This window comes from Pleurodeles waltl, chromosome 4_2, assembly GCF_031143425.1.
Source record: "Pleurodeles waltl isolate 20211129_DDA chromosome 4_2, aPleWal1.hap1.20221129, whole genome shotgun sequence".
NCBI classification, from domain to species: Eukaryota; Metazoa; Chordata; class Amphibia; order Caudata; family Salamandridae; genus Pleurodeles; species Pleurodeles waltl.
In genome coordinates, this window is record NC_090443.1 from 688,733,921 (window position 1) to 688,759,869 (window position 25,949).

The following is a 25,949-nucleotide window of genomic DNA, read 5'->3' on the forward strand; positions in this document are numbered from 1 at the left end:
ACACAAAATCTATTATTTTGGCTACGAAACCAAACCAAGAAAATATAGAGCACTTTGAATAAACAGACTGGGCACAGCTGGTGTAGGCTGGTCATGTGAACAACATAAGCACAGACCAGGCCCTGTGGTCAGAGATATCTGCAGAAAGCCAAAGGTAGTGAACCAATGGTTTAGCTGGGACAGGTGTGCAGGCTCTGACTGTAGTCTAGGCCCTTTACTCAGAGCTGTATTACGAGTCCATTATATCCTATGGAACTCGTACTACGGCTGGTGGTATATCCGTCACATTTGGGACGGATTAGCACCTCCTCCAAAGTTGTAATCAGGCCCATAGTCTTGCAAGACTCGGTCATCTTGAATGAGGGAATTAGACAACATGTCAACTTCTGTCTGAGCATGCTATCACTTCATTTTCTTTTCTCACTAAAAGGATCCTTAGAAAGGTGTTTCCCTTTATTACACAAGAGTTGACTATCGCAAAGCTTTCTTTACGAATTAAAAAAATTAATTTCTTAACAAATTACAGATTGTGCAGAATGCTGCAGCCCGTTTGTTGCTAGGGATTCCTAGGCATCAGTCAGCCTCACAGGCCCTAACCCAACTTCACTGGCTCCGTGTGAGGAACCCTATTGACTTCAGAGCACTCTGCATTGCATTTAGGGCTCTTCATGATTCTGGCACTGAATACATCAAATGTTGTTTCTCATGGTATACAACTTCCAGGCCAATATGCTCATCCACAGCAAACAAAGTAGTTGTCCTGAGGTTCAGGAGATATAATTGGGGTGGCAGAAGCTTTACTGTCTGCACACCTATACTTTAGAACACTCTCCCTTCCAATCTGAAGAAAATGACAGGTCTCCTTCCCTTTAGGAAAGCAGTTAAAATGTGGCTTTTCAGTCAATAGGCATCTTATATCTGTTTTTAGTGTAGGTTTTGTTACTTTTCCTTTCCTTCTGTGTTGGCAGTGCCTAGAAGCCTATGGGCATTGGTGTGCATATATAAATATTATTTTCATTTAATTTCAAAATAGTGCCATTGCTGTCACCATTCCCTTGGGGTTCATGAATCTAGTTTATGCGAAGGTGCTGAAAATAGAGAGAATTGCAGTTCAGCATTAGCAGATCCATGGACAGAGCTTCTGATTCAGGTTCAGCACTGATTTTCTCACCTGTATTACATGATTCTAGTGCCCAGGCAGCTAACTTATGGCTTCCCCGAGGTAGCGATAGGAGCATCTGCACCAACAGAGCCTGATGGTGAACAGCCATTACCTAGCTTTCATCACTCCTGTTCTGTCCTGGCATGTAGGACTATTGCAGTCCCTTCCAGCAAGGTCCTATGTCTCTTGAAGCCTCTATGGCTGGCTTGTCACCTGCCCATGGCCCTGCAGACCGTTAACTGATAATGAGGGCAAAGAGAACTCCCAGTTCTCCACCTTAAGGACTTTGGGTGAATTGCCATAAATCATCCTCCTGCATTTCTGATGCCCCACTTTCTTTCATAAGCTACACTCAAGCCATATGTTTACACATAGGGCCTGATTACAACTTTGGAGGAAGGTGTCAATCCGTCCCAAAAGTGACGGATATACCACCAGCTGTATTACGAGTCCATTATATCCTATGGAACTCGTAATACGGCTGGTGGTATATCCGTCACATTTGGGACGGATTAGCACCTCCTCCAAAGTTGTAATCAGGCCCATAGTCTTGCAAGACTCGGTCATCTTGAATGAGGGAATTAGACAACATGTCAAATCCTACATTAAGGATATCATGAGGATCTCAGGTCTGCTTCTTGGATCCTTGCCTACAGCCCTAAAAGCCAACACCATCTTCTGGGATTATGTCACTATTGTTTGCACCCTTTATACCAAGTCTTTTTTTAAATCTATATCCTATAACCAAACCCCATTATATTCAAGATGTGTTGTTCTATGATCTATAAACTTTAATTAAGAGCAGGTTAATATTCCAGAAGTACTACTGTCTGCTATCCATTAGCTCACCTTCTCATCATGACCCTTCTCCATTTCAGCAGACTCCAGAACATCAGACGTTTTAAGCCCAGTTTACCATTTGAGTGTCTCCTCCTTTACTGCTTGCATAAAGTTGTCGCCTGTGCTTGTTTGTCATTGCTAGTCCTCAATTGTCAGAACCCTTTTGAGAGGGCAGTGGGACACACAGGGGCTATAGGGCCCATCCATGGTGGTTTAGTCCTTTTTGTCCAGATGTCCTGGGACCCGACCTACTATGGGTCCTGAGCACTGGGTCAAATATCCCTTCTGCACTTGACTCTCACCTGTAGCTTTGTTTGAGGTTTCCTCACGGGGGATGTAGATACAGGTCAGTGAACCTGAGTCATAACTCAAAATGTAAACAATATGAGCAATAAATTAATGTCCAGTCCAATACTTGTTTTTATTTTTAACTCTATTCATGCTCACAAGCAATAACTAAATCCCCCTGAAGGTTGAGGCTCTAGTAGTTGTCAGGCAAACCCCTGTCCCACCCTCCTTCATGTAACATGTTTGGGTTTATTCCCCATCCACTGGTGGCTGCATCCAGAAAATACAAACTGTTAGGCCATAGTCAGGAGTTCTTCATTTGACTCTTTAGGAATTAGTCAAAAGTGTCTATGGTGCTGCAGCACCATTAGCAGCAAGTCTCCAGAGGCCCCAGAGGGCCAGTTACAATCATACACGCTACGGTGGTATGGAAGTGTTCTGGGGTGCAGTGAGTGCTCTCGCATTGGGAGCTCACCGATATGGATCCTGTGCTGCAAAGTAGGGCTGCTCACAATCGGTGAAAGCACCTGGTTGCACAGTCTCTCTCTGTCAAGCATTGCTGCCGGTTCGTTCCAAGGATAAGAGCTGCTCTTGCTCAGCTGACACAAAGGTAAGTTGCTCTTTCCCCTAGCTAAGCGGAATAGGATGCTGGTGTGACCCTCCAGCTCCCAAATGGAGATCCAACAAGGGTACAACATACTTAGCCGTGTCTTGGTGATCCCCGGGAATCCATCAGTTGCAGATCACAGTGGGCGGGCTCAGTAGTATTCCTTTGGTCCGGGCGATGACCAAAACCCTTGTCCAAAGTGATACTGGCAGACTCTCCTGGCATACGGGGTTGTTTCGGTACTCACGATCCGGGTGCAGACTCTCATGATGTGATTGTTCTAACTACGGTGGTCCCTCCTGACATATGGGGAAACCAATTTTGTTAGTCACAGGTCCTGAGTTCACAGCCCAAAATTAGTTCACTGGTGACCCTCTTGCACAGCCTGTCTGGCTGCTTAGCAGATGAAACATTTCTGGGCACTCAACCTCCCCAGTATATAGTCCTTTTGCTGACACCAAATGTGATTTGGGGCCAGAGTGCTTGATGTTTTATGTTGGGGTTCTGCTTCTTTTGAAGGGGCACTTCTCTCTTTCTTCTTTCCTCATAAAAAGATGTCTGTCACAGCGGGCAGGACTCTGAAGCTGATTGTCCCACAATACCTCTCTTGGGAGTGACCAGAGTTCACAAGTGGATGTCAGCCACAGTGATATGTGCATCAAAGTGTTCATCCCAGACCCCCAGTCCTACTCTTTATGATCCCCTCATCTGCCCCATCTCTCTTCCAGAGATGTGTCCAGGCACCTTTCTTGTGATCTATCATTGAATCAAAGAGCAGTCATTTGAAGTGTAAAGGGAGTCTCTTTTTCCCTCAGGTGTGTCCCACTCAGCTTACAGGAATGTAGCAACACGTAAATCTGTCTGGGGGGTTCCTCTCCTTCTCATGCCTTCACCAGGCAGGCCTGTGCTTCCAAAATGGAACGCAGTGTCCTCCATATAATGTACAATTATAGGCACACTTTCTTTATGTACATTCACAACACACTTACAGTCTAGCACTAGATCCTCCATGCGTTGTACCATTACATGTACACATGTATTCAGTGCACACACTTATCAGCACTGAAACTTTTCTATATGTAACTAGGGTATGTTATTTGCAAACACACACACTGCCAGCACACACACTCACATGTGCGTACTGCACTTCACCCTTCATGTATTTTACTTCACTTCAGCACACATACACCCACCACATGCGTTTATTGTGTACGCACTGCGCCCCACTATATCTTTTATGTCATACATTCCTCACAGGCATACATGCACTCTGCACATGCACTAATCTTCCATATACTACACAGTACAGGTCTGACCCTGTACTGTACCCTTCCCAGGCACACCTACAACCAAAGCAGAGTCACTTCTCCTGCGCTGTGCAGCACTCCACATCTACCTGATGAGTGAATTAATTTAAGAACACGTTTAAAAAGGTGAGTGAGCCTATAGGCCTCACTTCAGTGACACAGTGTAAAAAGGTCCTGTTCACTACACAGTATGCTGCCACCCCCTCGCTTATGGTGTTTAACCCTTGATAAGGTGGTACCCTTTCACCACTATGAGGGTAGCGCTTTGAGTGCCCCTCCCGGTCCAACAAGACCACAATCCGTGAGAGAGATCTATATCATGGAATACATGCATGTTCTGTGTTTTCCTAAGGCAAAAAATCAGCATTAAGGATGCAAACAAAAGGTTGGCAGCAGGTTATGGGTCCACATTCTTACCATACCTTCTACCATGTGCACAATGGGCCTTGTCATTACTTCTGAAAACTACTACCCAAACGTCTGTGGTACTGAGCTTTGCCATATATGCTCAGCCTCTTTCTCCATTTAAACAAGGCAAAAAGAAGTTTACTCCTCTCTCATCCTGCGGCTCTAATTACGGTTACTTACTCCAATCCTATTAATTGTCTAATTGCCACAGATCTACTATTCTTTACTAATAGCAATGCAGTCTGGACCACAATCCTCAAATGTTTTTATCCCACCTCATTACTCTCAATAAGCCCTGGCAAGAAACTTTTATTATCACACAATCTGCACCAAGTTACCTGACCATCTGTAATAATGGTACCACTGGAATTTTGGATCCGGAATTTTGACCTACTATTACTAAAATCCTGGAATATGGATTTCACATAATTCAACATTACCATAATTTCGGATGCATAAAAACAGCCAGGTACATTTTGTAGGCAGGGTATTATGATTAGGGTTTTAAACATACATAAACATATATTTAGGTATATCGGAATAGATACAATATAGTGACTTACTTTGAATATTTACTTTCACCAGATTGGTTATCATAAAATCTATGCAAATAGTTAGTATAGAAAGCGGTTGCTCTCTCTTTTTGTTTCCTGCGTATTGAACAGTTGCGTTTTTGACTTGGGAATACGTAGGATTTTCAGCATAAGAGGCAACAGTTACATGAAATAGTACGAGGTAAATATATTTTTCTTGATGTGGATGCCATGCAAAACAATCATGACTTAACATATTGTTGTTTACTCTGCGACCGATTGCTTGGTCTGCAGTTAAGTAGTTTAGGGCCAGATGTAGGAAGCCTTTTGCGCATCGCAAACTGAGAAAAACGCAGTTTGCGACGCGCAAAAGGCCTAACGCGATGCACAACCTCAAATTGTGAGTCGGTACCGACTCGCAATTTGAGGCTGCAACTCGCAAATAGGAAGGGGTGTTCCCTTCCTATTTGCGACCGCATCGCCATGCTGAGTTGGTTTGTGACCGCGAATGCGTTCGCAAACCAACTAGCAGTTAGGATGGTAACACATTCGCAAAAGGGAAGGGGTCCCCATGGGACCCCTTCCCTTTTGTGAATGCCACAAAAAATATTTTTTCAGAGCAGACAGTGGTCCCATGGACCACTGCCTACTCTGAAAAAACGGAAACCAAATGGTTTCGGAAGTTTTTCTTTTTGCAGCTCGTTTTCCTTTAAGGAAAACGGGCTGCAAAAAGAAGAAAAAAAAACTGCTTTATTAAAAAAGCAGTCACAGACATGGTGGTATGCTGTCTCCAGCAGGCCACCATCCCTGTGAGTGCATGGACTCGCTATGGGGTCGCAAACTGCGACCCACCTCATTAATATTCATGAGGTGGGTCTTTGCGACCCCATAGCAAGTCGCAGAAGGTGTCTGAGACACCTTTCTGCATTTCGTATTGCGAGTTGCAATTTGCGAGTCGCTATGACTCGCAAATTTGCGAGTCGCAATTTTATACCTACCTACATCTGGCCCTTAGTTTGGATATGCAGCATTACTGTGTTGGCGAGTGTCACAAGGTGGCAAGTTTATACATTCTGGGCCTGATTCACAAAGGTAAACTTACACTTTTGTGTATGCCTTACAATTGTTTGCTATTCACAAAGGTATTTTAGTAGTAGTTTACGACTGCGGAGTCTCTGGAAAAAAAGGTATGTCGGGCCTATTTAGTATGTGCTGCGACTTTGCAGTGGTAAAAGTATTACTAGAAAAATACCTTTATGAATAGCAAAAAGTCATAAACTTGCACAAAAATGTAAGTTTTCCTTTGTAAATAAAACCCCAAGTGTTAAAATGTGACTTATTTGGAATGTATGTTTATGGCATATTAATAATATTATCTATTACTATTGATACATTTTTCAAGTGGCAAACGATGGGTAAAAGTGATCCATTTTGATTGACCCAATATTTGACCCTGCAGGATAGCAAGAACTGTTGCATCCCTCCAATGCCACAAAATATTATTCTTCTTTAACATGCAACATAGCGCAGTTAGTACACCACTAGTATCCCACATAAAGAAAGTAGTCTGTAGGGCATGATGTTGATACCTAGTAAGTTTAGCTTAGCTTCCCTTTTCCTTTTCACACTTTTTTAGGGTAAGGAATTCAGAAACACTAAACATGTTAAAGAATAGTGACAGCTTTTATTTACAGCGTATAGAGGCAGGTAAGCACTGATATTCCTTATAAATATAACATTTACTTTATCTGTTCTTTCAAAGACGATTAATGACTTAATTATCTTTTGAAGACAGGCATTTTTGTGCATTTAATTTTAAACTTGACATTGATGGTGCTCTGGGCCCACATTATTATTTTTCTTATTGGACTTTATTTTAGGATGCTTGAGGGGTAAAGGAGAGTTAAAATCAACATCTCTTGATCAATTTAACGGTGTTATCTACTTGGTCACATATTAAATCCAGGAGGCAGAGAAAAGTGCAAATTACTTATTGTAATCAGGCATTCCCAGTGCTGGGGCATGACAGAGAATTTCTCTCACCTCTAGGTAGGCAATCAAGCAGTCGTTATCCCAAGATATCGTATCAGACATATCCTTGTATGTCAGCTTCTGCAAAGGCTTGGCCACTAGGTTAATGTTGGGTATCCACCGACAACAATAGTTCACCATTCCCAAAAATATCCTGACATCTCTGCGGGTAGTTGGTGACTTCATTTTCAGCATTGCCGAAATCTTCTCTTATGACACTTTCTTTTCTCCTTTCTCAATATGATGTCCAAGATATTGGACCTCTTTCTGACCATATTGCAACTTATTTGGGGACACTTTGGGGGTAACTATGAGTTTGGCGGTCCCAGGGCTGCCATGATGGCGATCGTACTGTCAACAGGCTGGCGAAGAAAACCACCATATTATGACCATGGCGATATTCACAATAGAATACAGCCAAAGCACCGTCGGGACCACCAGTGCGGTCTGGCCACCACAGAGACCTTGTTTCCTCCAGACAGATTACGAGGTTGCACAAAACCAAGGTTTCCGCCCCTGTCGCACCACCATGGAATCCCCGAGGGAAACCAACTGCATAAAAGGAGACACCCACCTTCAGGAAGCCATACTCGTCGGGAACCACCATGGAACCAGAACTACACATCTTTCTGCTGCTCCTGCTTGCACAAAGACTGCTGAATCTGTGACGGCGATGATGACAGCAACAGTAAGTATACACACTTACCTGTTACTGCTGTATATTGTCAATATTTGTACACACACACCATACATTTGGGAAGGGGGTGCAAGGGTGACACTCACACGTAACTGCACACTAACATGCACACTCACAGACAGCCACACACACACGTATATATACAACAAACACGGCAAAGCCATCACACACACATACACATACAAACATCACAAACACACACAGGTACACACGAAACACTGCACAGGCCCACACTCACACAGTACTACACAACAACATGTCACCAAAAAAAACACAACCTCACCATCTCCAAACACTTGGCAGGCACCCGAAAGGGACACAACCCAGGGACACATCACACAGACTTCACAATGCAACAGTAACAGGCAAAACACACATACAAATACACGATCAAACCACTTACAAATCAACCTACAAAGAACTCCGTATCCAACATGTCATGCACATAAAGCTCACATAGTCAATGCACTCAAAGCCACACAACACACCAACAAACCCATCACAACACCAACAACACACAATACCACCACAACTAAGCCCCTTGAACACACAAATGTACATCACACAACACACACCCTACCACTTTCAGCCAAAATCACTGGACACAACCTCACATACTGCCTAAACAACACACGTAGCCCAAGCAGAACACACACACAGACAGACACACAACTAATCTCAGCCAGGAACAACTACATACTACGGAAAGAAGTGCATGACAACGATGTGACCAGGAAACCAGCAACTGGTTGGTCCAAATTATTATTTGTAGCATGAAACTTTTAAAAACAAAGGCCATAGGCCAGTCCTTTTGTAAAACAACACAATGCACACAGCGTATGCCCCAAACTTGACTCCTGACTGCCATGTAACCTCCACAGGAAGGGGCATCAATGGGGCGGGCAGGCACCTCATGAGTTATCTGGTGGGGCGGGTGGGTAGAGTTTGGGTTTTGGAGGGGGCTTTGGGATCTGGTTTGGGGGGGTGAACTTGGAGGGGTAGAATTTTTGGCAGGGGGAGGGGCATAGGAACTTGGATGGGGGGCAGGTGAGGTCTTGGAGGAGGAAGGGCCGGACTTGGGGAGGGACACAGCATGTTTAAGGGTATAACGAGGTGGGAAAGGAGTAGGAAAAAGGGCACACTCCGAAAAGGAAAGCTGTTTTTGACACATGGGATGGTCATAGCAAAAGGGTTTGGGTTTGGAGGGAGAAGGAGTGGTTGTCTGAGGTGTTGGTGTGGATGTCTTGGGTGCATGTTTGTGTGAGCTTTGCTTGTGGGTGCTGAATGTCTGTTGGGTGGGTGAGTGTGAGCGTTTGTGTGTTTTGGGAGGAGGGTGTGTGTGGGTGCTGGGAGATGCCATGGTGGGTGGGTGAGTGTCTGTTGGGGTGGTGACTGCAGGTATGGTGGATATGCTGCATGTAGGCTTGTCTGTGGTTGTGGTGTCTGTGGATGTGGTGTCTGGAATGGATGTCAGAGGGTCTGCTGTGGGACTGCCAGTGGGTGAGATAGGTGTAGGGGCTGGATCTGTGAATGTTGGTGTGGCGTCTGCAGGTCTGTCAGGTGTTGTGTCTGTGATGCTGGGGGGTGTTGGGTGTGTCAGGACAGGTTGTGACTTTTGCTGTGTCTACAAGTGTATGTTGCTTGTGTGCATGTCGGTGGTGTGTCTTGTGGTGCTTGTGTTTATCTGAGCTACACTTGGATGTTGAGGTGGATACATGCTTGTCTGGTGGAAGGGGAACGGAATACAGAGGGTGACCGGCTGCCATCATTGTGGAGGCCATAGCCTGAAAGGATCTCTGTAGGCCAGCCGGTGCACCATAAGTACCCTCCAGGAACGCATTACTCTGTTGACTTGAGTTGCCAGTCCCTGGATGGCATTCACAATAGTCGACTGACCCACAGAGATCGACCTCAGTTTAGTTTATGAGATTTATAGAGCACATTGCTACCAGAAGGCTTAGCAATGCTAACGGAGGACCAGGATTATACTGGACCAGGATTATACTGAAAATAGTGCAGTTTTCAATTTTCTATGAAAAGAGAGTTTGGAAGTGTCATGGAGAAGCTCTATGGGGAGGGAGTTCCAAAAGTAAGCTGCTCTGCAAGCTAAGGATCTGCCTCCCCATCTGGTTTTCTTAGCGTGGAAGGAGCTAATTAGAGAAGCTGATGAAGATCTAAGTGTTCTCCGAGGGGTGTAGGGTTTAATAATTTGTCCAAGAAAGCCTGGACCCTTATTTTGAAGGGTTCGGTGCACAAAACACATGGCTTTAAAGGTGGTACGTTGTTTAGTAGGAAGCCATTGAAGAGAAACCAAGGCTGGCTTGGCAGATAGATGTCTGGGAGTGTCCGTATGTAGGCGGGCGGGAGTATTTTGCACCACCTGTGGTCTCTTTAGGACATAAGAGGGAGAGCTCAGGAACAAAATGTTCCCATAGTCGAGATGTGACAATATAAGGACCTTGATGAGGAGTCTTTTGGCAGGGAAAGGAAGAAGCTTAAAGATTTTCCAGAGAATTCTTAGAAAGCTAAAGCTAGTGGCTGTCAGTTTCTTGGAATCACATTCCATCGTGAGACTTGAGTCTAGCCAGAAACCTAGACTCTTTACAATTTCTTTTGGCGGGGAAGGTCTTTTAACCATTCCATAGCTGGAAGAGGGGACCTGAGTAAGGAAGGTTTCCCAACCATTATAACCTCTGTTTTCTCACCGTTAAGCTTCAGTTTGCAATCTGCCATCCATCTGGAAGACAGGAGATAAAGTGGCCTGTTCTGAGTTAACTTTGGGGGGAAAAGAAAAAAATGTCTGAGTGTCATCGGCATAAGACACCAGGGATAGCCCGTAGGGTTCAATGGTTTTGCCAAAGGGGACATATAGATGTTAAAAAGAGTTCTTCTCTGAGCCCTGTGGTACACACAACTGAGGGGAAGAGATTTGGAGAAAAAAGACTGATCCAAAACTTGAAAGGTCCTTTCCTTCAGGAGGAAGGAAAGCCACTTAAAGGAGGTCCCTACAAATCCCATTTGATAGATTCTATGTAGTAATATCATATGATCCACAGTATCAAATGTGTCGCTCAGATCTAATAAAATGATTGCTGCGTATCCGCCTGAATCCAGGCTTTGACAAGTATCTTGTGTGAGGACCAAAAGGGCAGTTTTAGTACTGTGTAGAGATCTAAAAAACATTCGGGTGTGATGAAGAAGATTATATTCCTCAAGGAAGCCTGTAACTTGTTTATTGACGTGTTTTTCAATGATTTTGGATTCAATCGGAAGAAGTGAGATTGGTCTATAATTACTTAATAGAGTTGGATCAAGCCTAGGTTTATTTAGTAGAGGTTCAATAACAGCATGCTTCCAATGTTGCGGAAGCTGACCAGATGTAAGAGAGTTATTAAGAACCTTGGTTGGGGCAGGCACTATGGCGTCCGAACCTAAGGCTAATATATATGGTGGGGCAGGGTCCAGGGGAGAGCCTGATTTTATAGTACACAGATAGTTCCCTACTAGATCTTCTGTCAGAGGCTGAAAGACTGAAGAAGTGGCTCTCAGAGGATGGAATTCATCTTGAGGTGCCAATTTGGCCTCTTGGGAGAGATTATGAGGGAAAGTTCCTTGGATATCGAGAGTTTTCTCTTGGAAGAAGCCTGCTAGGTTGTTGCTGTACTCCGTAGAGGCTTGAATTAAACTGTTAGGAGAGGGATCTTGAGTCAGTTCTTTAAAAATTAGGAAAATCTCTTTAGGGGACTTGGAAGATTGTTCTATTCTAGAGGAATAGAATGTTCCCTGTGCAGCTTTAATTTCCGCATGGTAGGATCTAATCACTTTTCTATATTCACATTTAGAGGCATCATCATAGGTTCTCCTTAATTTCCTTTCTAGCTGCTTACATTCCTTTTTTAGCTGCTGCAACTGGGGAGAGAACCAAGGAGATTTCTTAGTGCGGGTGATTTTATGGACAGTCTTAGTCGGTAGTATGGTGTCGAGGGAGTTGGAAATCCATTTGTTAAATATATCTGCTGACCAAAACTCATTGGTAGAAAAAGAAGGGCAATAGTGTTCTAAAGTGTCTGTGCAGTCTTTATGACTTAATTTAGACCACTGACACAGAGTTGAATTGCTAGGTAGTGGTTGTGTAGGTGCAGATAATGTGGGAAGCGTGAGTGAAATAAAAAAATGATCAGACCAGACCAAGGGGAGCGGGCCAGGGCTGATAGATTTAAAAGGTTACTGAACACCAGATCAATAATGTGGCCTTTATTGTGAGTGGGGCCATAAATCAACTGTGTCAAGTATAGGGCCGCTAGATCCATGAGCAGGGTTTTCGCAGAATTATTGTATTCATCGACTACATGAATTTTAAAGTCACCCAGAATGGTGAAATTAGAATTCCTAAAAGCACAATCTGCTATCACTTCTGGTAGCGCCTGGTGGAACTTCCTATCAGGACCAGGAGGGCGATAAATCAATATTCCAGAGAAGGTAATGGTAGCATTAATTTCTAAAGAGAAAGACCGACTTTCACAGTCGGGAATAGACAACGTTTGAGTGAGACAATTGATGGAAGTTTTATGAATTATTGCAATCCCCCCTCCCTTGGAATGGGGTCTATCTAGTCGATGGATTAGATAGTCCTGGGGCAGCGCCATGGCTATATCGGGGGAGTATTCCTCAGATAGCCAGGTTTCTGTTAAAAATAAAGCCTCTGGGGCAAAGTCAGTCGGTAGTGAATAAATATGGAGTTTGTGAGCAGATAAGGTAAGTTATTCCTCTTCTGAGGTAGAGATTTGAGCGGAGGAGTCCACTGACACATATTACAGGTTTTAATAGGGCTGTCAAGATTTGAAAAGTGCTTACAGATATAGAGTGTGGATCCTAAAGGCTAAAAGGTGATGTGCTGAATAAACTAGCTTTTTAGGAGTTACCTGGTCCCGGCAGGGTGTGGATGGCTGCAGAAGGGCTTGCCTTAGACGCGCCTTTGTTGCACAGTGGCGCGCCCGCTGCACTGGTCTTCCTCATGGAGCCCTTTATAATGGGCCAGATACAGAGACTAGTCCACCTCCGAAGATGGCGGCGCTAGTCCGAACAAAGTGGAGGGTAAAAATGGCAGACGTGTTAAATAAGGAGAGCCTAAAGGATGCCACTAAACACGGGCATGAGATCACTAAAATACAAAGTTCCGTCAAAGTTCAGTCAATTGAAGACAAGTTTGAAAAGGTAAAAAAAGCACCAAAATTACACCGTAAACAGAGAGGTAGGAGCAGATACCTTTATTAAAGCAGTAACGATGACAAGCTAAAGATTTCACTGCCTGTGTATGATTCATCTTTCTTGATTAGTGTCTCTTGGTCGGTGATATGTTTGTCCACTTCCCCTGACTCTGTTTCCTGGAGGGCCAACATGGTTGATAAAGCACTTGTATTATTCTCACATTTCCTGGGTGAGTTGGAATTTAGGACATTTGATTTCCAATTTAAAAGTCAAGTGCAATGGTCACTAAATACTTGCCACATTCAAAACATGCCAGGCTTCTTTGTGAGTGATTGTGCCTTTTGACTGGATGACAGTTTTTGATGCTTGCGGGTAAAGATTGTTTTTCCTTCTGGTCAGTACAAGGTAATATATTGTAGATAGCAGAACTCTTTTTTCCTTTATCCTTCAGTTGTTTGGCTTAACTCCATTTTCCTATTCTCTTGTTGCTACGGTTTGGCCAGAAAGAGTTTACAATACACCTAGAGCACTGGATTATGGTTCTTTATTATTTTATGAGTAAAAGCACTGTGGTAACCACATCATACCGATCCCACAATCAAAGCTGGTGTTGGACACCGGTTTATACAGGAGGTGGTATGTCGGTGTTGTTGCCTTAATTTTGTAGAGGTCACATCCTAATCCTGTGGTGTATAGGTGCACAACTCAGACTCTTACATTCAATGGATAGCCCTTGACTGCTTCTTCCAGGATCTGTCAGTTTATGTTCAGGTTTCTCTCTTGCCGACTGCACTGATGTTTTCCTGTATACTGGTCCTCGTTATTTCTGACAGTTGTACTACTAGTTATACTTTAACTCTGCAAGACCTCAGGAGGTCAATAGCCTCTTCACTGAGGGCAGCAGGGCTGACAGGGGCAAGGCCAGAGGTGCCTGTGGCAAAGGAGATGCCCACCCTCTTGGGTGAGCGGGCATGGCCGACTGGGTAGGGAGCTATAGGGAGGGTGATGGTAGTAAAGGGGGTGGTGGACTTAGATGGTGCAAGGGGTGGTCCCAGATGGGTCTGCCACTGCCAGGGAGTATCCACTGGAGGGGGGTTTGGATGATGAAGAACTGGATCCAGTCTCCCCGGGGCACTCCCCTCACCCTCCGGGCCACTGGGTCCCTCGGTGTCGGTGGTATCAGCACTCTGGGTTCTGTGGCCAGCAGCTTCTCCACTTGGCTGTGCCCCATCTCCTTTGCCTGCTGATGCACAGAAAGAGAGAGGGGGAGAGAGGGTCATTATATTCTTAACATGCACATACATTACACCATACACAACAGTAACAACACATCTATGTCACATAAAGCCCCAGATCGGAACCATTTAGAGCCTACATCATGTCACAACTACATACTTCCAACATTCCTCTATGACCACAGTCTCACTCACAACATAAGCCAAGCATCCGACCACTGCATTACCATCCAATCAATTCAGCAGTAACTCAAAAAGACCATGCACAAGATGAATTGGCAATAGCTAAAGTCTCTCCCATACAGATCATCATGTATATCAACCAATCATTCTTAGGAAATGCAGTTTACTAACAACACAATATCATGCCTCCCCCTTCTCCACACTTGCCTAGTCCATCACAAGTAGTCATGTTCCATGAAAATAAACTCATCTCACTTCAAGTGCAAGACAGCGTGTTGCCTTGCAATCACATACCTAAAAAGTGAATTAGTCCATATCTTTCATAATGTCAAATACCTCAGATGAATACACTACATATGACATACCCAAATAGTGTGCCTCACAAAATGACATAGCAAGACATTGAAACATCTATTTAAATACTATAAAAAGATTTACAAAGAGTATCTGGACCCACTTATCGCACTCATTGACACATAGACAACAATTCTATGTCCTGCAATAGGGGCCTACTTAGCACACAGGATACAACTATAGACAACCACAGAGAGCATACAATGGACACCAAACAATGTCCATGAAGGCCACGTACCATTCCTCTATACATGCTGATTAGAAACCTCTACATGACAACATCTGAACACCTACATCATTAACAACTGTACAGGCATGTGAATCATGTTACCTTAGTAAAGAACTAACACTTACATAACCAATTACTAATGTAGCCATGAATGACACATACACCTAAATTCAAGCAAATTTAATGACAACAAATCCCATAACACCAACATTTGTTAGTCAAATAAAAGCCCTGCTACACTATTAAGTCAGGAAGAAACAAGCAGATCCATTACGAGAACTGTCCAAACAGCCTCAAATTAGCAAAAGATTAGCAAATGTAAGTCTGGCAAAGAAGAGGTTTCAACATAACAATAGGCACAAAGTACCAATTGACACATGATGTAGGCACAAAATAGTTTATGTTGCATCCATATATGTATGGTACTGCCCTATGTAGAATGGGCAGATTGCATGGGTTGAGGGATCAGCAGCATATCCACTTACATTTTCAACACCACATACATCAGAATAAAAGGTATTTGAACACATGTCAATGTTATGTCTTGCAATGTCAATGTACCATTACCACTTGGATTTTCACTATGTAGGATGTCAACCCTGATCAAACTTCACATTTCCCAATGTATGAGTCTGACCTGAAAATGGGAACTCCTCCTCAAACCTCATAGGGAGTGTAGTAGGTTTGCCATATTAAAAAAATCATGATTAGAATGGCAGCCTCACATGGCGTTTCCATCTATTTCGGGACATAGGATTACTTGGCCCTGTTACTCATCTGTCAGACCAAATTTTGAATAAGGTGCAAGATCCAGTGGACTATGACTGCTCTGAGGCCAAAGAGCTATACAGCTTACCAATTAGGTAAATGGACTTGGGAACACTAGGTGGGAAGAATGACACAGCAGGTTATACATATCTATTGCTGAGTAGAGTTACACATATGACACAGTCATATGTGCATCTCCACATGCAGTCATATAATTTGGTTGACATAGGTAAATAACATGTCTCTATACACAATACAATGGCCACATCTGTGTTGCAATGTTGGCAACTGTAGTACTATGTCTTCCTAGGAGACACTTTACCTGTAGCACTTAATACATTGTCACAGCTGCAATACTTAGACAACATACACTTAACTGGCAGAGGCATGTACATCTCTTCTGTCAGTACTTACCCCCTTGTGGCTGCTGTGCTGCACTCAAACGTCCATCTACCTCAGGGTAGGCCATCGCCAAAATGCGGGCCATTAGGGGGTGTCAAGGCATTCCTCCCTCGTTGGGAGGACATCCCAAGCTGGACCTCTGTGATCTTCCGGGCCCAGCGTCTCAGTTCCTCCCACACTTCCTACAGTGGGTGCTCCCCAGGCTGTGGAGCCCAGGATCGGCACTTGCTTGGCGATGGCACACCAGATTCCCTTTTTTGATGGGCGTTGACCTGCATGCATGACACAGACAAAAGCAAAAAGTCAGGTCCAAGTGCACCATACCAATAGTTGTGGACAGAACACTTCAGTAGCACCACGGAGGCAAACATTCTCATCCTCTCAGTTCGCACTCATGTACGAATTAGCATCTGCATGCATGAACACATTCACTACTTTACATTTCAGGTGCACCATCGTACACCACACCTTTCACACATGGGTATTGCATTGGACTAACCTCCTCTGGTGCTCCATATAGCTGTTCATACAGGGGTAGGACCTCTCCATGAACTTGTCCAACTCTTCAGGAATGAAGGCTAGGGCCCAATCACCTACAGGACATGTCGTGATAGCTTCCAGCAGTTCAGGTAGTGGAGGTCTTGCTGGCAGCAATGTCAGGAGTCATGTGAGCAATACTTCAGAAGATGGTGTTCACGTTGGCCACGTATAGGACCATCACCGCCGGTGGACATCGCCAATGTCCTAAGTCCACCAAAGGCAGCAATGTCTACCAATGGCAATTTCCACCGTGGTTGTGACCGGCTACCGCCATGATGACTTCCGCCGGCAGACTTAGGTCACTCCCACATGTCCAGTACAGTAAGCCAGCAGCTGCCATTTTGAACACGTTCCATGTATGGGAGAGTTTTGTAATCTGCGTCATAAACAAAGCCCTATATGGTGCATTAGACATGTAAGTACTGCTTTCATGTTTCGTTTTATATTGGTGCATGTGAGCTGTGTAACTGAAGGACATGTGTTGATAGCAATGTACACCTACTCTGAGGTTCCTATATATGCTGTTGATGTAGATAATGTGCAACAATGTGTGTACAACATGTCAAGTCGGCTGGTCTAACAAAAAAATACAGTCATAGATGAATATGCATGTGTGGTACATTAGATAATTGAGGGAATGTGCACCAAGGAGAGTGTCAGAGGATGCATAGCTATGTGCTGTACATGTTTCCACATTGTTACCCTGCAATGAGGAGAGGAAGACAACCACCAGTCCACTTGTAGACCTGCACACCATGGAGGAAAAACATCCTATCCAGACATATCGGCTGAATTGGCATACAATCATGGATCTTTGTGATCAATTGGAGCCAGATCTGATGCCTGCCATATGCAGTCCCTATAGCATACCTCTCATTGTTCAAGTCATATCAGTGCTACACTTCCTGGCCCCTGGGTCCTTTCAGAATTCAGTGGTCCTAACTGCAGGGATGTCTCAGCCCATGTTCAGTTTGGTATTGAAGGATGTACTGTGTCGATTGTTGAAACACCTGGACAGCTACATCAGGTTTTCCCAACTTGGGGATTTGGCCTATGTGACGGCAGAGTTTTATGCTATGGGGCACATTCCACATGTCGTTGGAGCCACAGATGGCACCCATGTAGCCATGGTTCCCGCCGTTGCCAATGAATAGGAGTATAGGAACAGGCAAAACTACCTCTCCATCAACGTTCAAATGGTGTGTCTGGCAGACCAGTACATTTCACAAGTCAGTGCTAAGTATTCAGGATCAGTCCATGATTCCTTCATCATGCGACACATAAATGTCCCACTGCTGATGACATGACTCAACACAGAGAGGGCATGGCTGGTTGGTAAGTTACAAGTGAAAAGTGTGTTTGCAAAGCATGTCTCCTGCCATCCCAATGTTGCATGTCCCACATATATGTTTGTGTTGTTTAACCAAATTGCTGACAGGTGACTATGGCAATCCTAACCATTCTTGGTTATTGACACCAATGAGGATAGCCAATTGCGCCAGGGGAAGTCCGCTACAATGAGACCTTATGGAAGGACAAAGCCTGTCATGGAGCAGACGTTTGGGCTCCTTAAGGCAAGATTTAGGTGCTTGGACATTTCAGGATGAGCCCTCCTCTACTCACCCAACAAGGTATGTCAAGTAATTGTTGCCTGCTACATGCTCCAAAATCTTGCCTTGAGGCATCAGATAACATTTCTACCAGATGAGGGGGAGCCAGCAGCACCTGTGTGTGGAAATGCAGATTTGCCAAGTGATGACAAGCCAGAGGAAGTTGAAGCAGGAGACTCCAGGGCAGATCTCATCAATTAGTACTTCAATTGACTAAAAGGTATGTGATGTTTACTTAATGTTGTGATTCAATTTTGTAACCGTAAGTTGATGGGTAGCATGTCACCTCCTTTATTGCATCATCTGTGGGATTGTAGGTAGCTCAAATGCCTATGAGTGAATTGTGCATACAGACTGAAAATGTGTATTGTGTACAGGACAGAGTGGTCTACAGTAACATGTTTTGTTATAGCAGATGCAAAGTCACACTTGTGGACATGACTCCTCTGATTTGAGGAATATTTTCTGCTATGTCCTATCCTTTTTTTCTGTCAATCACAGATTTGCCGTGATCCTGTTTGGCTCATCGACCTTGGCAAGTGACAGACAGTGTCAGCAGCAGAAGGGAATTGCAGGCAGACATGAGAAGTAAACATGGCTGAAACCAGGTACTATTAGTCATGAGTATGTGGAGTGTAACTAACATTGTCAGGCTGTCAGGACACTGGGGCGGAAATGTGTTTTCCCGTTAAGTTCACCTGTTGGGTACAGGTGGTGGTCAAAAGTCATTTGTGTCTCCATAATGTTTTCCCATCAAGTTTACCTGTTGGGTACAAGTGGTGGTCAAATATCATTTTTGTCTCCATATGTGTCTGGCTCATATGTAAATGTGGCACCACAGCCTCTCCCATCACAATGGTTTCTGTAGTATGTATTCTTACTTGAACCTAGCTGTCAGTGTCTTCCTACTTTTCCCACCTAATTCACAGTGGACTGAGATAGGTGGGTGGCAAGCCTACAGGTATGTGACCAATGTAAGTGAGATCCCTGGACTGGGGACATCAGTACTGATCTCTGTCTGTACCATGGGGTATGAATATTTGGAAGCTTGGGTATGTGATAGGGCTTTAACATTTGATACAAAGTACCAATATGTGTGCCTCCTACCTTGTAGGGAGACTAACATGTTCCTAACTTCTTGATCCTGTGGTTTAGCATTGTGTAACACCCTAGCATACATCCTGATGTTACTCTCAGTTATGCTCTAAGTCCTGTTTGCATATCTACCAAAAACTGTGTGTAGATGTAGTATACAACTTTTTTGGAATCTCCCCATGTTACAATCCTAATGTAATGAGTCTCATGCAGATGGAGTCCAAGTGGGGTGTCCATAACAAAGGTTGGACAATACAGAGGGATATATTCATACTAGAGTTGGCATACATAACTATTGTACATGGTTGATAAATGAAACATACACAGGAAATGTTTTTAGGTGTAATTTATTTTGGACAGTAAAACAATATGTGTGGCCAGTAACTAAATGAAACACACAATTAACAGTGAAGGGTTCAGACATGGTGGCTGGACTCGTGAGGGTAGCTACTACACCATTGGGATACACAAGTCCTGTGTCCTTGCAAAAAGGGAAAATGGAGATTGGTTGTAGAGCAGTCAACAGGGTGTATCTGTAGCACACAAAGGGAACAAGTCAGGAGAAGTTCACTTCCTGGCAGTGGGTTTAGTCTTGGTATCAGCTCCTGCTGGATGTCTGGGTGGACGTCCATGTTTGCGGGGAGTTCCTCTGCTACAGAGGGTGGGGTGGTTGAGGCATGTCCTTCCCCTGGCAGGGCCTACATTCGACTAGCACCCGCAGATGTTGAGTGTCCTGAAGAGTTATTACTAGTGGAAGAGGCCTGATGTTGTGTTGCAGACCTACTCAGGGTGGTGTTGATATCCCTCAGCACCCCAGCAATGGAAGCCAGGATGGCATTTTGTGCCTGCCACTGTTGCATGACTTCCTGGTGGTTGTCCCTCTGCAGCTTTTGTATTTCCCCCAACATGATGATTACCTGACCCATCATGCCTTGGGAATTTTGGTAGGCTCCCAAGACTTGGGAGATGGTTTCCTCGTCAGTATTGTCTATTGGAGACCCCATCCTCCGGCCTACAGCATCCTTCCCACACACCCTACTCCCCTGGCACAGTGTGCCCACTCTCAGTGGTGGCAGGACCATCATTGTCAAGGGTGACAAGAGGAGACTCAGGTACCTGTACGGTAGGGCACACAATGGATGTAACTGTTCTTCGTATACAGGTTGGGGGGCGAATGGTTGCGTAGATGCAACAGGCATGGGAGAAGTGGATGTGGGCAGGGTGAGGCTGACAGTTGTTGACTGACCAGGTGGCCCTGATGAGCCAGGTTTGTCGTCAGTGTCCACACATCCATGGGTGTTGTCCTCACTGGGGCCTTCATCCAGAGGGGTAGTGACAGTCTCTGGTATCCTGTTCATGGTGACACTGGCAAGGTTACTTGTGGGAGAAGTGAAACACAGAATCCAGGTTACATTGGGGGTATTGTTGGAGTAGTGTGAGATGCAGACAGTGCCTTAATATGATCCCCAGCAATGACAATGACAGTTGCTGCACAGAATAACTTAGAACAACATTGAACTCTGTGACTTGAATTCCATACTCCATATGCAACATACAACATGTGTTTAGAGTTGTTAAACTATGTTGGTAGTGATTGTACTGCTGATGCCATCTGATGTTGTATGATTATTGACATGGCTGTTCAATCAATCAAACAATCCGTGATTTCGAAAGAGCGGCTAATCACCCATAGGGTCTCAAGCGTTGTTTGTGGGCATGCGGCTCACCTGTTCACCTCCGTTGGGCTGTTCACCTCTGTTACCTAGTGAATTATCTGGCATAATAGATATCACAAATAAGAGCTGTACAATGCACATTAGTGTCATTTTAGGGACACAGTATGAGAGTAAGCAATGGACAGTGACCTGTATCTGGATGTACTGCATGTGCATCCACTCAGCCATCTGATTTTCCAATCCAGGAGAGTACATTTATATTTTAGGAATCTTTAATCTGAGGCCATTGTAAATGGGCACTCAGCTATAACTGTGTTTAGCTTGTGATGATAGTGTGAGTGAGCCATTGGTTTGCTATCATTGCCATATACAGTTCCACACTAGGGCATTCAAGATGGTTTGGATAGATGGTTAGTTCAACATGCATGACTTGTCATACTTGCTGCATTCTCCAGGTTTTCACAATGATGGGATATTGCATTCTGGGAGTTGTAGTGCTATAATCTGCCAGTACTTCATGTGCCATTTCCAAGGGCTGTGGGTCCAGGTGGCTTTAGTGGACATGTGGCTTGCCACAGAGGGGTATTAGGTCAGTTGGACATAGGTGTTGTGGGTGTCGTGTTAATTGGGGTGAGATAGGATGTTGAGGGAGCATGCAGTACCTGACAATTGAGTGACATGAATGTGGTAGTGACTTACCAGATTCCACTCCCTCAGGTATTCCTGTCAAGCCCTCAGGATGCAATATGTTCAAGACCTTCTCCTCCCAAAATTTGAAAGTAGTGGGAGGAGGTAGGGACCCACCTCCAGTCTTCATTACCGCCAGCTGGTGCCTGGAGGCCATGAACTATACCTTTCCCCTGAGGTTGTTCCACCTCTTCCTGATGTCCTCCGTTGTGCGTGGATAGGTGCCTACAGAATTAACCCTGTTGACTATCCTTTGCCACAACTTCATTTTCCTAGCTACTGATGTTTGCTGCACCTATTCTCTGAACAGGCGTGGCTCTACTCTTACAATTTTGTCCACCATGACCCTCAACTCCTCATCCGTGAAACATAGGTGTTTTTGTGGGGACATGGTAGTGGTGGTGATAGTGTGTTAGTGTTCAAAGTGAAAGGTTGCAGAGTTAGGTAAATGGTGAGGTGTAGGTGCTGTGATGTGAGGGGGTGATGGTTTTTGTGGGTTATGTGTGGTAATAAAATGTTTGTTGAGAATGTTGTGCGGGTGTGTGATGTGTGCGTAGTGAAGTGTTTATGGGTGCCTATTCTTACTTTTAGTATCTGTGTAATATGTAGGTTGTCTGTGGCTGTGTGTGGCATTTTGTTTGCAAAGAATTGTGGTTTGTGTAGAGGTTTGTTATATAGTTGAGTGTGTATGTGTTTCAGGTGTGTGGATGTGTGTCAGGTGCGGGGTATTCAAACTATCCAAACTATCCAATGTGGTGGTGTGTTCAGTGTGAACTGCTGCGGTTCACACCACCAATGGTTTTCTGCCATGGAAGAACCACTGTCGTGATTTGTGGATCTTAATCTGATGTGAGGATTTTTGTTGGGCTGGCGGTGCTGGTGGTGGGACCGCCTCTTTTCCGACCTCCAGTGTCCTGGCAGTTTCAGAAAAATGGTTGTTTTTGGGTGGACCTCACAGTGTGACTCTTAATACAGCAGTCAAATTACCACCAACATGGTGGTCTTTTAACTACCGCCACCGTGGCTGTCTTGCCAAAAGACCGCCAATGTCTTAATGAGGTCCTTTATGTCAATTCTCAACCAGGTGGTTCAACATTGAAGTAGTATCTTGTTTACAGGCTTCTACGGTATTGGAAGCCACCATTAGGTTGTTGACATATTGGACAAGGACTGAGTTGCAAAGCATAACCAAGGACTCCAAATTCTTATTCACGATCTGGTTGAAAATGGAGGGACTCTAGGTATATCCTTGTGGGACTCGGCACCATGTCAAAACACGATTGCTGAACCGGAACGCAAAGAGGAGCTGACTGTCCTCATGCCTGATATGGAAAAAAAAGCCTGCCACAAATTAATAACTGTGAACCACTCTGCCTCACATGGAATCTGAAACAAAATCAAATTGTATTGGGATGTTCTCGGATAGTCAGCATTTGGCTTTACTGTGATTAGAACGAGTTCAACACCTTTTATCAAACCGATGTCCATTCCTAAGAAATTGCAAACCTCAGACCTGACTGTGTCTTTATAAGGTCTGGCAGCAAGTCATCCATGGTCATCATGCTTAACAATGCAACATAAGAACCATAATTCGCCAATTTGTAGGCAACATCCTCATCATGAGTCTGAATCTCTACACCAGTGGGTCCCAACCTGTGGTCCGGGGACCCCTGGGGGTCCGAGAAGCCTTCTCAGGGGGTCCGCGAGAGCCTAGAAAATTAAAAAATATTAACAAATATTGACAAATTAGGTCCCCAGCTTCCAGTAATGACTCGGGCGGGGGTCCCTGGATTCCCATGATGATTTAGTGGGGGTCCCTGGGTTCCATTAATGTTAAAGTGGGGGTCCACAGAAATCAAAAGGTTGGGAACCACTGCTCTACACCTTTCAGTGTACAATAGATGACACAGTTGAGCTTGCAAAGGAGATCTCTCTCCAGGAGACTTCCTGGAGTAGAATCACACACCACAATTCGGTGAGTCTCCTCAAAAGACCTTATTTTCACATGTACTTCTGTTGTTGTTGGGGTTGTCATTTGTTTATTTGCCACTCCTATAACTTGGATAATTTTTCACAAGAGGGGTAGGTTTGGGACTTCTACTGCTCTCAGAGTAGAATGGGTAGCACCAGTGTCAACCAAGAATGACACGGGGTAGCCATTCACTTCACCATCTACGAATAGACCACTCTGGTCTACCTCCAAGACTGCGCCAAGTAAGCATCTTCCTCCCCCTGAGGCACCATCAGGTTGACTGATCGGAGCCATAGTTCTCAGATGCCTCAACACGATACTTTGGAAGAGATTATTGTCTTTGAATGCATTCAAATTCACATTTGAAACTTGATTAGAATTCGATCGATTTAGGGCCTTTTGCATTACACTGTGGCATTGGGGACTATGAAACCTGCCTCACTGGAGCTTGTGGTACATCACAATTCTGCACTTTCTGCACTTTCTGTCTCTATACATTTTGTATCTGTACAAGGTTGTTATTCTGGGGCTCTACAAACCCTGAATTCTGGAGCTAATTAGCTGATTAAGACAACATTCCCTCCTCCAATGCCCCAATATGAGGCAAAAATGACAAGGGTTTGTCTTCTTCAGACTACCCACATCCATCCCTGTGCTGGAATCAGCTGGAACACCTCAACCTCTACTCTGCATTGCAGTACCTCCCTGCTCATACGCTCCTTGCATAGTAGCGACATTCCATACAAAAGGCTGGGTCTGACTACTTCTCTAGGCAGCCTTCATCTGCGCAACCTTTAACTTTTCCATCAGTTTCTTCTGTTTCATCTCTATTTCCTCACTGCTGTACTTTGTATATCGCAAGATCTCATCATCTTGTTCTGCCAACAAATCAAATGCTGATGAATCATCATGGTTACTTCAGGTCTCAATCTTGTCACAAACCTCAACACAAAATGTCCCATATCCTTCGGTTCAACCCTTTGCCACAAGAGCATAGGAACAAGCAGAACAAGAAGCTGCTGACATGAAAGCAGGGACAGCGCACAATGAATGAGCGCAGACCATGAAAAGCAATCATAAGCACCAAACAGAGACACATGAGTCGACGCCCTCAAAGAAGACAAAATTATGCATCAGATGTGGTTTGTTGTTTCCGATGAAGGCAAATGTCCAGCCCTAGGACAAATCTGCAAGGATTGTGGGAAAGAGAACCACTTCGTAACTGTGAGTCGAGCTAAAGAAAATCTAGTGAGTCACAAAAGAAAGAGAAAATGGACTCTAGAATGTACCAAAAGCACTCTTGCCATACCCACAAGACCAAAATGCAACATCAGCTCTGACAAGTGAAGACTAGGCAAAATCAATCGTCATCAAGTTTATGGTACCAAGGTTCGTTAACGTCATTATCGACTACTAGCCGATAATGATGAAGGGTGCGTGCTGATGATGGCCACCAAAAGACGGCGTGCACATGTAAGGCTAGCTACCTGTGAAGAGGACTGATGTTCAATAGCAACTAACCAGACAAAGCGACAAAATGTCTTTTGGACACTATCCCAGGATTACATTGAAGATAAACGGTCACCCTATATCTTTCATCATCAACAGTGGAGTGTCGATTAATATCATGCTAGTGGAAAGATTCAATTATATCTCACCTGTGCCACGCCTTTACAAAGCCAAGGGTCGTTCACAGCAGTTATGCAACACAAAACAACATCAGTTCAAGCCACCATTCATGTCCTACAAGGAACCTCATCTAGTGCATGTTTGCTCAATTTTGCCACAGCAGCTGATGGGGGGTTAATTTCTCTCTACTACAACCTCTGTGCACAGTCTAAGATTATGAACCAATTCCTGTCATTGTTTCATGGTTTAGGAAAACTCAAGAAAATGAAATTACATTTTCAAATTAATGAAGGCATTTGTCCGGTCACCCAAAGGCACCGTAGAGTTGCTTTTCATCTCAAGAAGCTGTAGAGAAAGATTTGGCAACACTTTTGAAACATGATATCATTGAACATTGCACAGGTCTCACGCCATGGGGTTTTCCTATAGTAGGTGTGCCGAAAAAGGAGAGCAGTGGAGCCTCTGTGTTGATTTGTGCCAGCTAAACA

At 44.3% G+C, this 25,949-nt stretch overlaps 1 protein-coding gene across 1 annotated transcript in view; it reads left to right on the forward strand.

Annotated features, from left to right (window-relative positions):
* LOC138293926 (atrial natriuretic peptide receptor 2-like) overlaps positions 1 to 25,949 on the forward strand; it is a 445,904-nt gene that overhangs the window by 169,156 nt on the left and 250,799 nt on the right. The window lies entirely within an intron of this gene.